General features: G+C 34.5%; 1 pseudogene; it reads right to left on the bottom strand.

Annotated features, from left to right (window-relative positions):
- The window catches only part of LOC105178817, a 149,942-nt pseudogene that overhangs the window by 127,922 nt on the left and 3,497 nt on the right, over positions 1-18,523 (bottom strand).

The raw sequence follows: 18,523 nt of genomic DNA, 5'->3' as shown, positions 1-18,523 counted from the left end.
ATTCATAATTAACTAAAATATATTTTAGTTAATATAATTAAAATTAATTAAAAAATTAGAAAAAAAGAAAATCTGCTATTTCGCCCCTTTTTCGCCGGAAACTTGTTTCTAAGTTTTCAGCGCTGTGCGAACGAATTTACGACAGCCAATGGTGCCATTAGAATCCTCTCTTCAAGACGAATATTTTCATATCTTTAATTTGAGTTTTCGTCAATCATAAAGAGTGGGCTCAAGTAACGATTGCCGAACATGTTTGCCGTTGATTCATCTCTGTCTCGTCGAACCTTGATCTAAGACCACTACCATCATAATCGTCTCTTCAAGGCGATTTTAACGAGACCAACCTCACTCAATTTGATAAAATATTTATGGAGATATGATGATTTTAACAAAATCTCGTCGCCGGCGATGAGATTTTTGGGAGTGGGGGCGCAGCAGGGGGGTAAAGGGGTGGGTGAGGTAGTTATTTTTTTTTAATATATAATAATAATATATTTTTAAAAATTTTAAATTATTTATATATAATATAAGTTTAGTAATGTGTTGAATCTAGACCTTTTATTTTTTTAAAATCTAACGATTGAGATTAATTGATTAGATCTAACGATCAATATTTGAACAACAAATATCCAACGGTCATTAAAATAGAAAATAATATATATTAAGTAAGGGTATCACGGTCATTTTCTAAATAAATAACATCATTAGTTGGATTTAACGGAGAGGGAGCGATTGAGCTGAGCTTTACAAAACACATGGGAGCTTTTAGCCTATTTTGAAACTAGGGGGGTTTTTCTTGCAGACTTTTTACAACACAGGGGGGTTTTATGCATTTTGTCCAAAGTTTTGCAAGTGTCAAGAATAAGAAAATTTAGAGATCTTGCAATTTGGATAAGAAAATAATCCCAATGGTCAATTTATATTTTTTGAAATTTGGCATTTTAGTTCTCTGTGTTACTAGATTTGCAAAATAGGTTCTATCGCTTTCAAGGGTTTTTCAATTTTGGTCCATATGGGAGCCAAAGTTCAAATTAAAGAAGAAGCATGTGTGAGGAATATGTTTTTCTCCAGAAACATTTACAAACTCTGGTGATTGAAAGACCAGAATTGAAAAAATTTACAAGTTTACATGACATATTTGCTATACTGGAAAAATAAATGACTAAATCGTCATAATGCAAAAGATACAGGATGAAAAATTCATTTAAGCTAAATAAAGTATAAAGAAAGGAATTGCCATTACAGAAATTGTAGGTGTTAAACATCGTTCAACGTAAATAGTAAGCACAACAAACATGCCACAGATGAATGCTTAATAAATTCATCAAGATAATATCACATTCATAAAGATTGCTAAATAATTTTCAAAACCGCCAATCCAATTGGCTTTCTGGTCACCATTTCTAACATGTTAGTCAAGGATTCCGAATGATGTTTGCACTTATTGCCCAAAGAAGGGCCATTGGAAGAGAGAGTTCTAAGCTCCTCTCCAATGAATGTAAAATCTTTGATTGAGTATTAACATAATTACCATTCTACTCTTGGTATTGGTTACCAATGAATCATAATCATGGTTTTTAGGTGGTGATGAGGAGTAGAAAAGCCGAAACAAGAAGGTCATAAGATTTAACGATAGCAGGTATTGCTGCAAAGACTAAGGACTCAGTTAGTCTTAGTGGTACTCATGTTAGGATAGTGTTTCTGTAACCTAGAATCATCGAAGTAGTATTTTCAATTATTGTTTGACAATTTGATAGATGTTTTGATCAATAAAGTCTTTTATTTGACATTAATGGGATTCATGTCTGCTGGGTGAAATATAAAATACTATCTCATAATTGAATTATGCATACTCAAATAAAGAATTAATGATAATCAAAAGCGAGACTTACAGTTCTGGCTGGAGAATCTCTTCTAGTGGAGCATAAGAAAGAGTGCTGGATTCAAAGAGTACTAGAAATAGGCGACTTGGATCCATTAGCTTTGAAAATCTTTTCTGAGAAGGAGAAAGACTGCAAAAGCTCTTTCGTGGGACAAAATGAGCTAACCAATTAGACGTTGGATTGGATCTAATGTGGACATCTGTAAGTCACGAAAATACACAATTTGTATGGGGTTCACAAATCTATTTCTATTTGATCAGGTTCAATGAATTAGACTCAGAGTGGTGAACCATATTGATTGCCTTTAGATTGGATCGAGAGGGTATGCATTTAGTGGTTGTTCTTAAATATCAAGAATGAGAATGTTACTCTCACTAGGTGAAGTTCTTCTTGAAAGCACCACGGTTGACAGGTCTCTGGTAAGGAAGAAATTGGAGATTATTTGATTGGTGTTTCACGAAAATAAGTTGGCCCTTATTGTATGATGAAACTGTCGTCCTACAAAGAACTTGAGTTAATGGGATATCCCATACACTTCAAGGAAATAGTGAGAGTAGGTTTTTATAAGACTTATAAAAAAATCATTCGTAATACTATCTCTAACTGATCATTGCCATTCCTTGTTTGTCTAAGAAATTGGATTACAATCCAATAGGACATAAGGAGGAGCGATGTGGGACATCTGTTAGAACCAATATTTTGGAGCCTAAGGATTCACTATGAAATTCAAACTAGGTTTAAGACTTCAATAACTGGAATATTCGGCATATCAAAGGATCATACTAGGTATGATTTGATAAAATGAGCCTAAGATCAGTGAGAGTTGGATTGAGTTCCAATGTGTTTAGTCTGTAAATGTCTTACTCATTTAGAATGAGGTTAAGATGTTTGAGAAGCGACTGAGAGCCTTTTTGTGGAAAGGTACGATGACCAGTGGTTATGCCAAGGTAGCGTGGCAGGATGTATGTAGGCCGATTGAGGAAGGAGGTCAGGGCTTATGTGACATTGCTACCTTAAACCGCCCATTAATTTTTGCAAAAAGCTTTGTGATGTGATACGGTGTGATAAGACATCCATTTGTTTGGAATGGCTTTACCAGGGATGATTACGAGAGACATCCATTTGGACAGTATTAGACCATGGGGGTTCGTGGGGATAGAGGAAGCTCCTTCGACTACGCTCCTTATTAAGGCCGACGGTGGAATATCAGTTTGGAGATGGGTCTTCGGTATATCTTTGGCAGGATCCGTGGCATGAGCTTGGCCCTTTAATTCACCGATTTCCATTTTGGAGAAACTCAGTCACATTATTCAGGATGGGCAATGGCACTGGCCTATCAATCCACGTTACATTGAGTATTTGAAAATACTACAGGCGCTACCCACAATCTATCAAGGGAATGATCCCATTTCATGGCATTATAAGGATGGTCTACCTATTGTAGAGTCTACTCGATATCTGGGCCCATCAGGACCCAAGGTAGGCTAGCCCTCACTACTTTTGGGTTCCTTCAAGATTTCGAGACATAACTTCATACTATGGCTTGACATCCAGGAGAAACTTTCCACGGCCGATAAACAATGGTTCTCCCACATAGATGCCTGTATATTGTGTGAAGGAGTGGCGAAACACATAATCATTTGTTTTTTCGGTGTCGGTTTTCTCAATGATGCTTAATAATCTTAAATGGTATGTATGTTTTCGTTGGCCGAATCATAATTGGCTAAGGGATATTACTTGGGCAACAATAAAATGGAGAGGGAAACACCTCATAAACGCGGCATATCAGGTATTGCAGGCTTCTTGTGTCTATCATATATGGCGAGAATGCAACCAACGACGATTTGAGCAGATGGATTGGACGGCTGACTCGCTAGCGTTTTTTATTTTAGAGGATGTTCGGCAGAGGATAGTTAGTGTTACATTACCTCCCTCTGTTAGTTCTTGTGCGCTTTATAGAAGATGGCGTATCCCTTGGCTTTTCGAGGGAGAACTCTCACTTTGAACATTGTTGTACTATACGATTATACCTTTTACTTAATGAAATTTACATTACCGAAAAAAAAAACTAAAATAAGCAATCTACAATTAATATAATTAAACACAATAAAGTATTAAATTAGCCGTTGTTATCGGGCAACCAACTTAAGAGATGATCTGTACTAGTTGACACTCCAAAATTTGAGTAATAATCTACAAGCTAATCAAGTTTATATGTACGAAAATTAGAGTGTTGAGAGTGTGTGGTTAATAAGAATTTCTACAATAGATGGAATGAAATGAAAACAACTTGCACATATACTTGGAACTCTTAATATAACCTTGAAGACTAGCCATTAGAAAATGAAGCCGTTATTTTGTAATGGACTTTGTAATGGTCATTACAAAAATCCGTCTCTAATGTTATGGCTTGTTAATGCTATCTTCTTGTATAATTTTCGGGGGGTTTTCTCACTACCATTGTAATAGATCCTTATTTAACCAAAAAGCCAATACAAAAAAAAAAATAAAAAACACTAGCGATTATAAAAACCATAGCAAATCAGCATCGGTCAATAAATTATAACGGTTTTAGGCAAATGAAAACTTGTTACGGCTTCTGTAATGGTTCTTGCCATTACAAAATAAATACATTTTAATTCCCAATCAATAACGTTAGCACGTTCCATCCGATACAAAATTGTTGAGGCCGTGTGTATTTTAACAACCATGTAGCCGTTTCAAATTCCGCGATTTTTTATAGTGACATTTGATGATTTTGTAGTGAAATGAAAGTAAAATATAATATATAAAATTAATCAATCATAGTCCCTTACTTTTGGAATTTTTTATGAGAAACTCTAATTTAATAAAATTAATCATGCATTATTTGTACATTTTTTTTAATTTTAACGAATTTCTATGTTTTTAGTTTTATTTATTTTGGTTATTTTATTTATTACAACTAGCAGTTCACGCACATGCGATGTGTGGACAAACAAAAAAAGTTACGATAAAAATATTAGGGTAAATAACATTGACATCCTCTGAGATTAGGTCAAAATACACAAACATTCTCTTCTTTTTGCAAAATTACAGCTACAAGTCAAGAGGATATAATTGTAATTATATTTATACTCCTATTCAAATGTAAAACTTACAGAAACACCATATGAAAAGTATTACAGAACACACTAACACCCCTTGGGGGTTGTAGCTGTAATTTTACAAAAGGTAGGAGAATTTGTGTAAACTGGCCTAACCTCAAGGAGTGCCAATATAATTTACCTAAAATAGTAATATACATTAATCATTGTGTTAAATTATGCATTTTGGTCAATTTTAATACATATATAGCATCAAGTGCAATGATATAAATGTACGGTGAGTAGCGAAAAAAAGAAAGAAGTTTGTGAGAGAAGAAATAGTGGTAATTATGGGTTTATTAAATATATAAACATGTGTGTGGAAAAAAATATGGAGAATGGGTGAGAGATATATGAAGTAGTGGGTTGAAAGAAAGAAATGAATTTTAAGGGGTAAATTATTAATCTAACCCAAGTTTGTTTTAAAAGAAGAAATGAATTAATGGGTAAATTAATTTTCTTTTATTATAGTATAGTATACATATCATGATGTCTTTCATTTTTACATTATTGATGTGACATGAAAGGATTTTAAACTAATTACTTTTAATTGTTTTTAATCAAAATTTTAATCTAATTAGACAACTGCATTAGCAGTATTTATATCACAAGATCCAATAATTCTGGTAATTTTTGTCAAAATATTATTTGCATTCTGCATTTACTTCTAAATTGTGAAATATTATTGCATAAAATATTATTTTTTTCCATTATTTGCAATTTTGCAAAACGTAGGGGCATTTGTGTAAACTGGCCTAACCTCAAGGGATGCTAATATAATTTACTGAAAATATTAATATACATTAACCATTGTGTTAAATTATGCATTTTGGTCAATTTTAACACTTATATAGCATCAAGTGAAATGATATAAATGATGGCGAGGATGTAGGAAGCTTCACCCATATCCTTCAAGGAAAATTGAGTGGACAATCATATTAGAAATGGTGACCAAAAAGCCAATTGGATTGATGATTTTAGGAACCATTTAGCAATCTTTATGAATGTCATATTTTCTTGATAAATGTAGTAAGTATTCATCTGTGGTACCATGTGTTTGTTGTGCTTACTATTTACATTGAACCAAGTTTTAACGTTACAACAAATACCCATAGACCAATTGAATAATCCACGTAGTTGGGCTGCGGATTGGATGGCAGCTATGAAACCAACTTTTCAGGGTTGGCCTGAAATATTCCAAGTCGAGGACCTCGAGACTGGGCATCGAGAGTCCTGTAGAGATTTGCACTAAGTATTCCATTCATTGGAATAGTGTCGTGTATCATAGCCAACAGATATGGGATGTCTATGCAATTTTAGTGGATTAATTGACAAGGTTGTTAACAAATTGAACTGACTCGCGGGAATCGTTATATGGAAGCCTTGGAGGCTTGGTCGGTATGACTTGAATTCCCGGCTCCGATAGTACACGATTAGTCCTTGACTTGAGAAATCATGGCAATTGCATGTATATGATGCCTATATCTTGGATCTGGCGAGAGATCTTGTGCCTTCGATGTGGTCATTATAAGCCTTTTCCAGTGTAGTTGGATTATGTACTGAGGATGGTGGATTTCAAGATGGAATCTGTCCCCTGTCAGTATATGATAGATATATCTCTTGCGCGCTCTGAGATGGTTTAGACTATGGCCATAGTAATTGATCGAATACGAAATGGTTTCCTTTATTGATCAATAGAGTAAACTCATCACAAGTACTCAACATAGTTGCCTAGTCCAGAATGGGAACCGACGCCAATTAATGGCCTAGACTAAGGCCAGGAGATGGTCGACGGAAGGACAATACTTGTATGGAACTCGGGAGCCTAAATGTTCACGCCAACATTCACTTAGTCTCTAGTGCCATGGACGGCCACCCATAGTGACGGGCGTTTTCGATTAATGGTTAATAAGAAATAATTAATTAAATTAGATTTAATTAATTATTTGTGTTGGACACAATGCCCAAGTCTAGTTGAGGGTGAACCTAAAGAGTCACACACAAATCATATACCTGGAATTAAATTAATTTGGAATTAACTCGAGAATTTAATTGGATTAAATTAATTCAAGGAGAATATATAAATAATTGGATCATTTATTTAATAATTCATTTGATGGAAGGCTCAAGAATTAATTAATTAGATTAATTAATTTTTGGCTTAACACCTTTAAATTAATTGTATTAATTTATTTAGTTTGGCTTAATTAATTTATTGGATCAATTAATTAGAGTTTGGCTTAGATTTATTTAATTGAATTAAATGAATTTTTAGACTTAGTTGGGCTAAAATTAATTTAATTAATTATTTTTCTGTAGATTTTGGTTGGGCTTAATTTAATTTGATTAAATCAAGTCCGGTCCATACTTGAATTCCAAGTCCATTTGAGGGAGGTTGGAGCAAGTTAAGAAGGAGTTGAAACTCCTCACCATGACAAATATAATGGAGTGTTTATTTCATCTTGGTTGAAGGTTATATGCTTATGTGTGTATAGGTTGCCTTGGAGACAAACTTGGTAGTTATTGAATTTTGAATTCAATTGTACGTAATATACAAACCAACATCTAAGCCACGAAATTTGCTCTCTTTTCTCTCCAAAAACATTTTTCATTTTGTTCTACATTGAATTGGATTTAAGTTAGAACATAAAACATTCCAAAAGCACTAAATAATAGTGTTAGTGTGGAGTTGTTTTTCTTCTTGTCCTTTTTCTATCTAGCAATAGAAAAAAAAACTATATCTCTTCCTTGGTGTGGTGTGGAAAAATTAGAGGGGTTGTAATTTGGATCCTAAAGTGAACGGAACGGGAGAACGTAAAGGGAATAATGCACGTTGCTGCTCAACTATACAAACAAAAAGGTAAAGTTTCATTTTTGTTTTCATGCTTTTTGTTTCATCCTCTAGCCACTAGTCTAGCATGTTTATATGTTGATTATTATGCTTTTGACAAACACCAAGCGCCCGGAAATCTCAAAGGGAACACCGCTTTGAACCGTATTAATAATTTTTTTATTTCACGCTTCCACCGAATTCTCGGGCCATACCGATTCTTTCAGTGGTATCAGAGCTCGGTTCGGTGTTGTGGCTTTAGGATTAACATGTTATTATGAGTTGAGCGTGAACAACGTGCTTAATATGCTTTTGAAAAGCATGTTTTATGGCTTTGTAACATGATTATATGTTTAGAAAATGTGTATTAATTTTGCTCTTAAATTATGGATATTTATGCAATTTTTTAAAATTTGATTTTCTTTAAACATATGATTTTATTTCAGTTTTTAATTGCAAAAACTTAAAAAAAACATAATTTGAAAAACAGAGCACTAGAACCGTTGCTGCCCTACCGGCCGGGCCCGTGGCGTGCAGGCAGGGGCGCATGTGCGTGTAGCCAGCATCAGACGGCCATTTGATGTCCTAATGGCTGGGCCGTTTTGTGCCCTTTTTTTCGGAAAATTGGATTTTCTTGTTTTCTAAAATTTTTCTGAAATTATTAATTTTGGCAAATTTTAATTTTCGTTAGATTAGATTGTTTTCAAATTAAATTGTGCCTTGAATTAATTTGAAAATGGTTTCCAAACAAACAAACAAAACAAAATTGTACATTGGATGCATGGTTGATATCCATTTTTTTAATTGTATTATTAATATTTTATTTTCTTCATTTAATCATGTTCATGGTATATGATATTGGATATCTATTGTTAATTACAAGGATTGTATTTAGTTGTTTAAAATGTTTATATTTAATATAAATGTGTTGGTTATTATTTATTGGATAACCAATGGGGATGATCACAAATCCCATTGTCCTATGGTTTAATTTTTTGTTGGGTGAGGCCTGCGTGGCACTTTATTTTAATTTCTTTTTTCGTTTTTAGCCTCGAAATAATAAGACTTTCTTTCTCCCTCCTTTTGTACTCCCCCAACTTTTGATTAAAATTTTCAATTTCAGTTGTAATGAGTGTAGTTAGTATTATGAGGTTCATTTATTTTGAATAAATGTAGGCTTCCAAGGAGAGAAAGGCCTAGCCCAGTTGGACGAAGCTCATGACGGAAGAAGAACAAAGAGGAAGGGCCATCAGAATGATAATGGGTTACTATTCTGTAATAGTTATGTTACACCCTAGATTGACCATAGACTCACTGCGGGCTCGATCAGTCACATAGGATTGGACTTGTGATCATCCAACAGGGGCGTGCTAGGTTTGTTTTTGCATGTAGTATATGTTTTAATATTAAAAGTATGATGTGTTTAGTATGCATCTTCTTCTACTCAATGATTAAAACTGATGCATTGCAAAATCTTATGATGATGAGATCTTGGTTACTACAAACTTAACTCTCACTTGGATGGTCCAAGTTAAATATTAGGCCCATAATGGATAAAATTCAAATGGTTGATTAAATCCTAGCCTTCCATCCACAACAATGTGGTGTGGATGCTACTTTCACCCAGTTGTGGTCTCACCAGTCGTGGCATGTTTGGAATGGAAGAAAGCTACACTATTGTTGTAAACGAAAGGAATACACTCATGTTTCCCTGTTTCACGAATCGTGGGGGGCGACAGTTGAGAAATTCGTTCGGTTGATGGGTCGGGCCTAATGCTAAGTAGCATGATTCACTTGGAGTCCTCCGGATCACGTGAAGAGTTGAGGCAAAATAACTTGTTGATCTCATTGGATGAGAATGGTATAGGTTACCTCCCATAAAACCTTTTTCCATGTGAATCGTAAAAGCGGGGCATGGAAAAATGCATTTGTGGTCTCCAAACCCATTAGGAAATAGTTTCCGAAAATCCCACATGAGAGTGGTGGGCTTTTTGAAGAAATAGTGGGACGAGTGAATGACTGAAGACCAAGTCTTGAACTTGATATATAATATTACAATAATCTACTAAAATTCTGTTTACATTTGATGTAGATGTCTAAGAATCCACTCACTGCAGTTCTTGAGACTAATAAATTTAACAAAACAAACTACAGTGATTGGCTGCAAAATTTTAGATTGTCCTAGATTTTGAGAACCAGACCTATGTTCTAGTTAGGTCTCTTCCTCAATTTTGCTGGAAGCGTCCACATGCGAAGAACGTTTGACGTTCGAGAAATGGCATGAGGACAACTGGAAGGTTTGCAGTATCATACTGGGTCAATGACCAATGACATCCAGAAGCAGTACAACAGGCATTATGATATCCAATCGATAATGCTTCGCATAAGGCAGGTTTATGCGGTTCCGGACCGGCATATTAGATATGCTGTCATAAAAGCATTTTTTGATGCCAAGATGATTGAAGGGTCTTCTGTATAGGAGCATGGGGTTAAGATGCTATCTCTTATGGAGAAGCTCAAAGACCTCAAGGCTGATCCTGAAAAAGAGACGTTCATTGACGTGATCCTTCAGTCACTTCCTCCCTCCTTTGACCTATTTATTATGAGCTATAACATGAAATGCCTTGACAAAGACCTTCATGAGTTGATAAATATGTTGGTCCAGTACAAGGAAACGATTAAAAAGTCTGCGATATCAGTACTGGTAAGGGAGGCTTCAACCTCAGAAGCAAAAGGAAAAGGAGCCAGATGCTGGAGGAGGAAGAAGAGTAAGATAGAATCAGCTATTGCAAGCGCTCAGAGCACTCCTGTTGCCCAGCTGGGCATGGGTAAAAAGAAGAGGAAGCCAATTTAGCAGTCATGAATTCCAAAAGATGTTTCCATTAATTGCCATCAAAAGGGGTAATAGAAGATAGAGTGTCCATTCTCTATAATCAAGGTATAATTTGTTATTAAACCTTAACATGAGTATATTATAGTTTTTGGGTATTAGATACCAGTAAAGCACCGATCCGCATATAGTTTGCAGGTGGTGAAAAGGAGTAGAAGGCTGAGACAAACAGTCCTGAAACTTAGCAATGGCAGGGTTGTTGCTACTGTGGTTAAAGGACTAGATAGTCTTAGCTGTTAGTGATCATGTTAGGATAAAATTGATAGGATATAATTATGTGACCTAGTATGATCAAATTATGTTTTTTTCATTGTTGGACAATTTGGATTACATGATTTCGATCAATGATGTTTATTTCATTTGACAAAGAATGGTCATTCTTGTCGGCTAAGTTGTTTACGTAATTATTTCAACACTATCTCGTACTTAGATTATGAGTGCTCAAAATAAATAGTAAAATGGATAAAAAAGATAAACTCACAGATCTGGCATGCGAAGTTAGGTCACATTTCTTTAGTTCAGATAAGGAAGTTGGTGAATTCAAATGAGTCTATAAATAGACAAGTTGAGTTTACAAACTTGCAAGTCCTTCCTGAGAAATATGAGGACCGAGAAGTACTTTGTAGGATAAAGTGTGCTTGCCAATGGTCTATTTGGTTGGATCCAATTAGACATCTATGAGACATTAAATATACAGAGCTAGAAGGGGGTTTACAAGTCTAAGGACCTTTGGAAGGTTCGGAGAATTAGACTCGAAGTATAGAACCAAACTGGTTATAAAATTAAATCCTTCGACTGATCGAGGTAATATGTATTTAGTGGGAGTTCTTGAAGTATCTAATGAGAATGGAATTCTCACTCAGCGGAATTCTTCTTTGGAGTGCCATAATGGAACGGCGTCTCTAATAAGGGAGGGATCGAACCTTGTTGGACTTGGTTCGTGTTCTATCACTAAACTACCTTGGCCCATGTGGCATCGCAAGGTTGCTACCACTACGTACTTTTGTATATGGGATGACTTGTATACATTAAGGGACTAGTGGGAGGCAAACTAGATTTGTACAGGTTCATTTATTATACTAAGGGAAATTGGATTTTGTTGGATAACTGACATGAGGAGTAGCTCCTTGAGGAATCAAGTGGAGAGACACCTGAGTCAAATGTAGCAAAGATCATTTGTAATCGAATTCTTCCACTAACTCTCTATATTTTAGCGTCCTGAAGGATGACTAGAACACCTTAGTTACCTAATAGGTACAGGTTTCTGAGTCTGACTAATCAATTGGAATATGATCCAAAGATACAAGGAGAAGCGATGTAGGACATCGTGTTGGATGAATGGCTTGGAGCCATGAGATTCGACATGGAGTACAAACTAGGTTTGAAACTTCTTGTATCTGGAATATTCGTGTAGACAAGCAGGGTTTGGTTTGACACAGGTCAAGAAAATATGGTAGACCTTTGAGACCGAGCAGGTATCATAGATTACTCACTCAGATAAGACTGAGGGATATGGGCGATTGGCTTTAGGTCAAATGGAAGAGTTAGAAATGGTGACCAAAAAGCCAATTGGATTGGCGGTTTTGGTATCATTTAGCAATTTTTATGAATGTGATATTATCTTGCTGAATGTAATAAGCATTCATCTATGGCACCATGTGTTTAATGGGCTTACTATTTACGTTGAATGGGGTTCTAACATCAAAAAAATGCTCACAGACGACTTGAATAACCCATGTACTTTGACTGTGCATTGGATGGCAGCTATGAAACAAACTTCTGAGGGTTGGTCTGAAACGTTCGAAGTCGAGGACCTCGAGATTGGGGATCGAGAGTCCTATAGAGACTTGCACTAGGTATTGCATTCATTGGATGAGTGTCGTGTTTTATCGGCAACATACATGAGATTTCTATGCAATTCTAGTGGATTAGTTGACAAGGTTGTTAACTGATTGAATTGACTCGTAGGAACCGTCATATGGAAGCGTTAGAGGTTTAGTCGGTATGACTTGAATTCCTGGCTCCGATAATACAAGATTAGTCCTTGGACATGAGGAATCATTGTAGTTGCATGCATATGATGGCTATATCTCGGATCTGGCAAGAGATGACTATGTCTTTATAAGCCTTTTCCAGTGTAGTTGGATTATGTATTGAGGATGGGGGATTTCAAGATAAAATCCATCTCCTATCGGTATATGATGGATATATCTCCTATGTGCTCTGAGATGGTTTAGACTCTCTAAGTCTGTGGCCATATCGATTCGTCGAATAGGAAATGGTTTCCTTTGTCGATTAATAGAGTAAAAGCATCTCAAGTACTCAACATAGTTGCCTTGTCCAGGATGCGAGCTGATGATCAATTCCATGCCCTAGACTAAGGCCGGGAGATGATCGACAGAAGGACCGTACCTGTATGGAACACGAGAGCCTAAATGTTCACCCCAACATGGACTGTTGCTAGACGGCCACCTATGGTGACGGGCGTTTTCGATTAATGGTTAATTAAATATAATTAATTAAATTAGATTTAATTTATTATTTGTGTCAGACACAATGCCCAAGTCTAGTTGAGGATAGACCTAAAGTGTCACATACAAATTATTATGGAATTAGTGGAATTAATTTAGAATTAATTTGAGAAGAGACGAATTAATTTAATTGGATTAAATTAATTCAAAGAGAATATATAAGTTATGAATTATTTATTTAATAATCCATTTGATGGATAGCTAAAAAATTAATTAATTGAATTAATTAATTTATGGATTAACACCTTTAAATTAATTGTATTTATTTGTTTGATTTGGCTTAATTAATTGATTGGATCAATAGAGTTTGGTTTGGGCTTAGATTTATTTAACTGGATTAAATGAATCTTTAGACATAGTTGGGCTAAAATTAATTTAATTTGATTAAATCAAGCCCGATCCATACTTGAAGTCCAAGCTCATTTGAGGGAGGTGAGAACAAGTTAAGAAGAAATTGAAACTCCGCACCGAGATAAAGATAATGAAATTGTTATTTCATCATGGTTAAAAATTATATGCATGTGTGTTTATAGGTTGTCTTGGAAGCAAACTTGGTAGTTATTGAATTTTGAATTCAATTATATGTAATATACAAAAATACACACATATCATGAATGACTAGCATCTCAGCCACAAAATTTGCTCTCTTTTCTCTCCTTTTTGTTCTACATTTAATTGGATTCATGGTAGAACATAAAACATTCCAAAAACACTAAACAATAGTGTTAGTTCGGAGTTGTTTTTCTTCTTGTTCTTTATTCTATCTAGTAATAGAAAAAAGAACTATCTCTCCTCCATGGTGTGGACAAATTAGAGGGTTCTAATTTGGATCTTAAAGTGATGAGAACGGGAGAACATAAAGAAAACAATGCACGTTGTTGCTCAACTATAGAAACAAAAAGGTAAAATTTCATTTTTGTTTCTATGCTTTTTGTTTAATCCTCTAGCCACTTCTGTGCGTGTTTATATGTTGATTATTATGCTTTAGACTAACACTGGACGCCCGGGAATCTCAAAGGGAACACCCAAATAGACTATTTCAATAACATATTTGATGAATTTATTTAAATAATTATAAAGTATTTTATGAATTAGTAAAAACACATAACAAAAGTTAGTTATTTTAAGACCTCATTTTTTAATAAATAGTATATATTGAAATTGTAGTATGTTTATAAATAGAATGGATTTAAATTAATTACACCATATCTATAAATATGTATATATTTAAATAGAATAGAGTTAATAAATTGTACCGTACTATAGAATTTAACAAATGCATTTCTCTCTCTATGTTTGTTTGCTAAATTAGAGAGTTCTACCAAAGAATGCAGAGAGTGAGAAGAACTCCGAATTCTAACTCAAATTGCGTTGCAGGAGAGCTGAGAAACCGCTTAGTAGCGGTCGTAACTTCCACCGGAGTTACGATGAAGACGGGTGAAACTGCCACCACCACCACAAGAAAAACCCAGCAAATCAACCACCACTACTTGATCTCTACCATCAATTTTTGCAACAGCTGCGGTGCTTACCACCGTGCATTGAAGCTCCAAAATTAGCTTCGCACAAAGAAGGGATGCTCAAGGTAATATATTTTCGGTTGAGCGCGTTCCCCCACCATCTCCAGCAAAACGGGTTGTTGCATAGAATGTAGGCGATGGCAGTTTGAAACCTGACAGCGAAAGAGGACAGATGGTGAGAGGAGCGATGATGGGAAAAAAACGTGAGAATGTAATTAAATGAATTTTGTATATGATATTGAGAAACAAGGCAAAACCCAAAACAAAACAAAATACACATAGTTCAGTGAATTAAATCCACCCAAACATGTGGCCTGTTTTGGTTAATGTCGAAGATGAGCCGAAAATGAATAAAAGTGGTGTGATATTGTAATTGTATTTATATAAACACCCACTCAATAAAAAGAAAAAGAAACTTACACAAAATCCCCTATTGTACATATCTCTTTCAATAAACCTAATTCTTCAGACTTAACATTTTATAAAATCACACATATATAACAAAAGCTAAATGAACATTTATATTGACATTAAATCTCAAGGAACAAGGTAATTATCCACTTTCATTTGTTACTTTGTCCTTTCACATGTTCTTATACATAAGAAAATTTTAGTTCTACTAACCTTAAAATAAGACCAATTTCGCAATACCAAAAACAAGAACAAAAACCAACAAATACAATGACCTCATGAGAATAAATAAGAAATAAGACAATTCTGTTGCGCTGTAATTTTTAAAAGTTACTGATTTATCGAAGCTGGTGGTAGTGGGGGCGATAAAAGCAAGATTGAGCACAAGGAGAAGAGTAATGACAATACATAAACACCTTCAATTGATCTTCTGGTTGTCCTTAGTTTTTGGTCACGTCATTAGTTTATTGGGCAATAGCTCGATTTAATGATTAAATTAACGGAATGCAAGACATCACAATGTCCTAATAGCCTAGCATAAAATATTTTCATGTAACGTTTTACCAATTAAACCACCACAATTTTCTAACGTTATTGAAGGTTTCAAAACATAGTGATAGAATTGCACAATGGCCAAGACTAAAACAATATAATAAAGCAAAATAGCAGAAATAATTTCAATAGCTCTTCAATCTATCTCTTTGTCTATCTATCTATCTATATATATTTCTATATATACAATTAAAAAAATAGACAATCTCCCAACAGTAATGTACATGAAGCCAAGTATAATTAACAATTACAAGTACTATATACAACTCATACAACGAATCTAGAATACGATCCTCATTGTCCATTCTGAAGCAATTGATTTGTCATCCACGGCACAAATCTAGAACACCGACAATAAGCTGTTGGATTACATGTGAATCGACATGAAACCCTACATCAAGAGAAGCTCTCCAATATATGTACAAATATGTATTTTACACTCTCAACTTTGACTAATGTTCTACGGGTGAATGCAATTCACCCCCTGTGATATTGAAAATGAGCACATTATCCTCTACAAAAAAAAAAATAGCAATTTACCCCCCTATACTTTTTAAAATGAAGCAATTTACCTCCTTATATAGGGAGGTAAATTGCTTTATTTTGGAAAACATAGGGGGGTAAATTGTTGTATTTTGAGGTTAATCACTATTCTTTTTTTTAACAAAAACCACCTAGAGGCGGGGGAGCTTCTCGGAGTTCCCAATCATTCTATATTAAAATACACAAAATAGTTACAGCGGGGAGAGCTATCTCCCTAGAATTTCTAACAAAGCCACAAACAAGGAGTACTATTCCCTTACAAATAGAGCAACATTAAACAAGGAGTACTACTCCCTTACAACAAAAGACACAAACAGGTGTACTAGAAAAATTATGGTCAGAAAAATCGCTATTTGTTTAGGGGATAATTTGCTCATTTGCGATATCACAAGCGGTTGCTTGCATTTTTTCCTATGCTTTACTTATGAGTTTTCAAGATCTGGCTATGTAAGGACCTCACTAGCAGCCACACTCCTAATTGTAAATCCTCAAAGGCTTGTTATGTGAGGTGCGATACTGAGAAGAAGAGGTTATTGCAGATCTTAGTTAGAACTATTCTTATAGAAAACACAAACATATCACTGCAAATACAGATATAAAACAAATATGTCATGAATTCGTAAACTCAGTACGTTGCTTGCCTTGTTTTTGTTTTTAGAGCAAATAAGGTACGTCTTGTGTTCTATAGCATGCCATATTAAGTTTTCATTTTGCATGTAAAGGTCAGGGCTCATAATACAACAATCAACTTATTTGTTCAGTAGATAACTAAAAGGACATGTAGCATGAAATTAAATTTTTACATTATATTTGGTTTCAATTTCGCTTCATTTTCGAGATGGGCCAAAACATGGACAATGTTTGCCTTGATTTGTTTTGAAAGTTTTGGTAGTTTTTTGAGAAGTTTTCAAATAGTATCTCATTTGTTTTTTGTCAAAATAAGTCTACACTAATTAAAGGCCCTACAACTAAAAAAATTATATACATACTCATACATATATTTCAATATATATAAAAGAGACATGATTTGACAATGAATAATAGTTTTTCTCTCCTATTAAACAAAACCAAACATACGTATGTATCGTTATTTTTCTCTCTCTATCTCCATAAAACACATCAAAACAAGTGAAAAATGAAACCAAACATAGTGTTAGGTTTTCTGCAAAACTTTCGGTAAGATTATCAACATCGAGCAACAAAATGAAATTTATTAAGAAAAAAAAAGAAAATAAAACAAGGTATAGATTACCTTATTTGCTACAGGAGCCTTCTAGGGGTATTGTTAACGTGTTCCAGTCCAAGATATTGCTCCTAAGAAACACAAATACTGCTTCTCTATAGAGTCAAAGCATCTTATGAAATTTAAGCGCATTTGCATATAAATATTGTCATAGAGTGTGTCTGTGTGAGAAAGTGAGTGAGACCTGGAAATGGTCGAACAAAGTATCTTAGTCCTCCAAGTATTCTGCTTGACTATGCGACACAATATAATCCCTGTGTTTATATATACAAATGCACATAATCATCTAATCAATATGCATACGTATTCACAACGTCATAACGACATAGTCAACCAACAACATCACATATATACAAATCAAAGCTCTTTTCATTTCATTTCTTTCTCATATCGCATCAAAGCTCTTTTCATTTCATTTCGCCTTATAGGCTTTTCAACACATCAAGGGGTATTCACGCCATCATTATATTCAATATCCACCACTCCCTCATTTTCACATATCACCATTCTTGTAAGCAACTAGTAACGTAAAACAATATATCATTACATTCTCATTTTCAGACATCCACAACACAACATACAACAAACATGATATTTCAATGTGTCTTTGCATTCCACGTACACAGTATCATCAATCAAATCAAATCATTCACCACGCATATATTTTCAAATAAAACAATATCAGCATGAACCACAAAGTCATATAATAATAATATCACAATAAAGAGAACATATATACATAATACTAATTATTTACTTACCTCAACCTCACAACGCTTATCTATCCAATAGGTAGTAGTTCGGTCTTTCACTCTACCCCCGTATCCTATAATGAGTTATACCACATATAGTTAATATATCGAGAATATCGTAACTTCTTTTATACAATTTCTAATAATTCTTTAATACAATTTCTAATAATTCTTCAATATTCCACTTCTATCGAAGTACAAATCTTCGTTTTTCCTCTTTATTAACATACCATTTATTAAATA

The sequence above is a fragment of the Sesamum indicum genome, unplaced genomic scaffold (genome assembly GCF_000512975.1).
Source record: "Sesamum indicum cultivar Zhongzhi No. 13 unplaced genomic scaffold, S_indicum_v1.0 scaffold00106, whole genome shotgun sequence".
In the NCBI taxonomy this organism is placed as follows: domain Eukaryota; kingdom Viridiplantae; phylum Streptophyta; class Magnoliopsida; order Lamiales; family Pedaliaceae; genus Sesamum; species Sesamum indicum.
The sequence above is the reverse complement of the archived record's forward strand: the minus strand, read 5'-3'. Positions and strand labels throughout refer to the sequence as shown.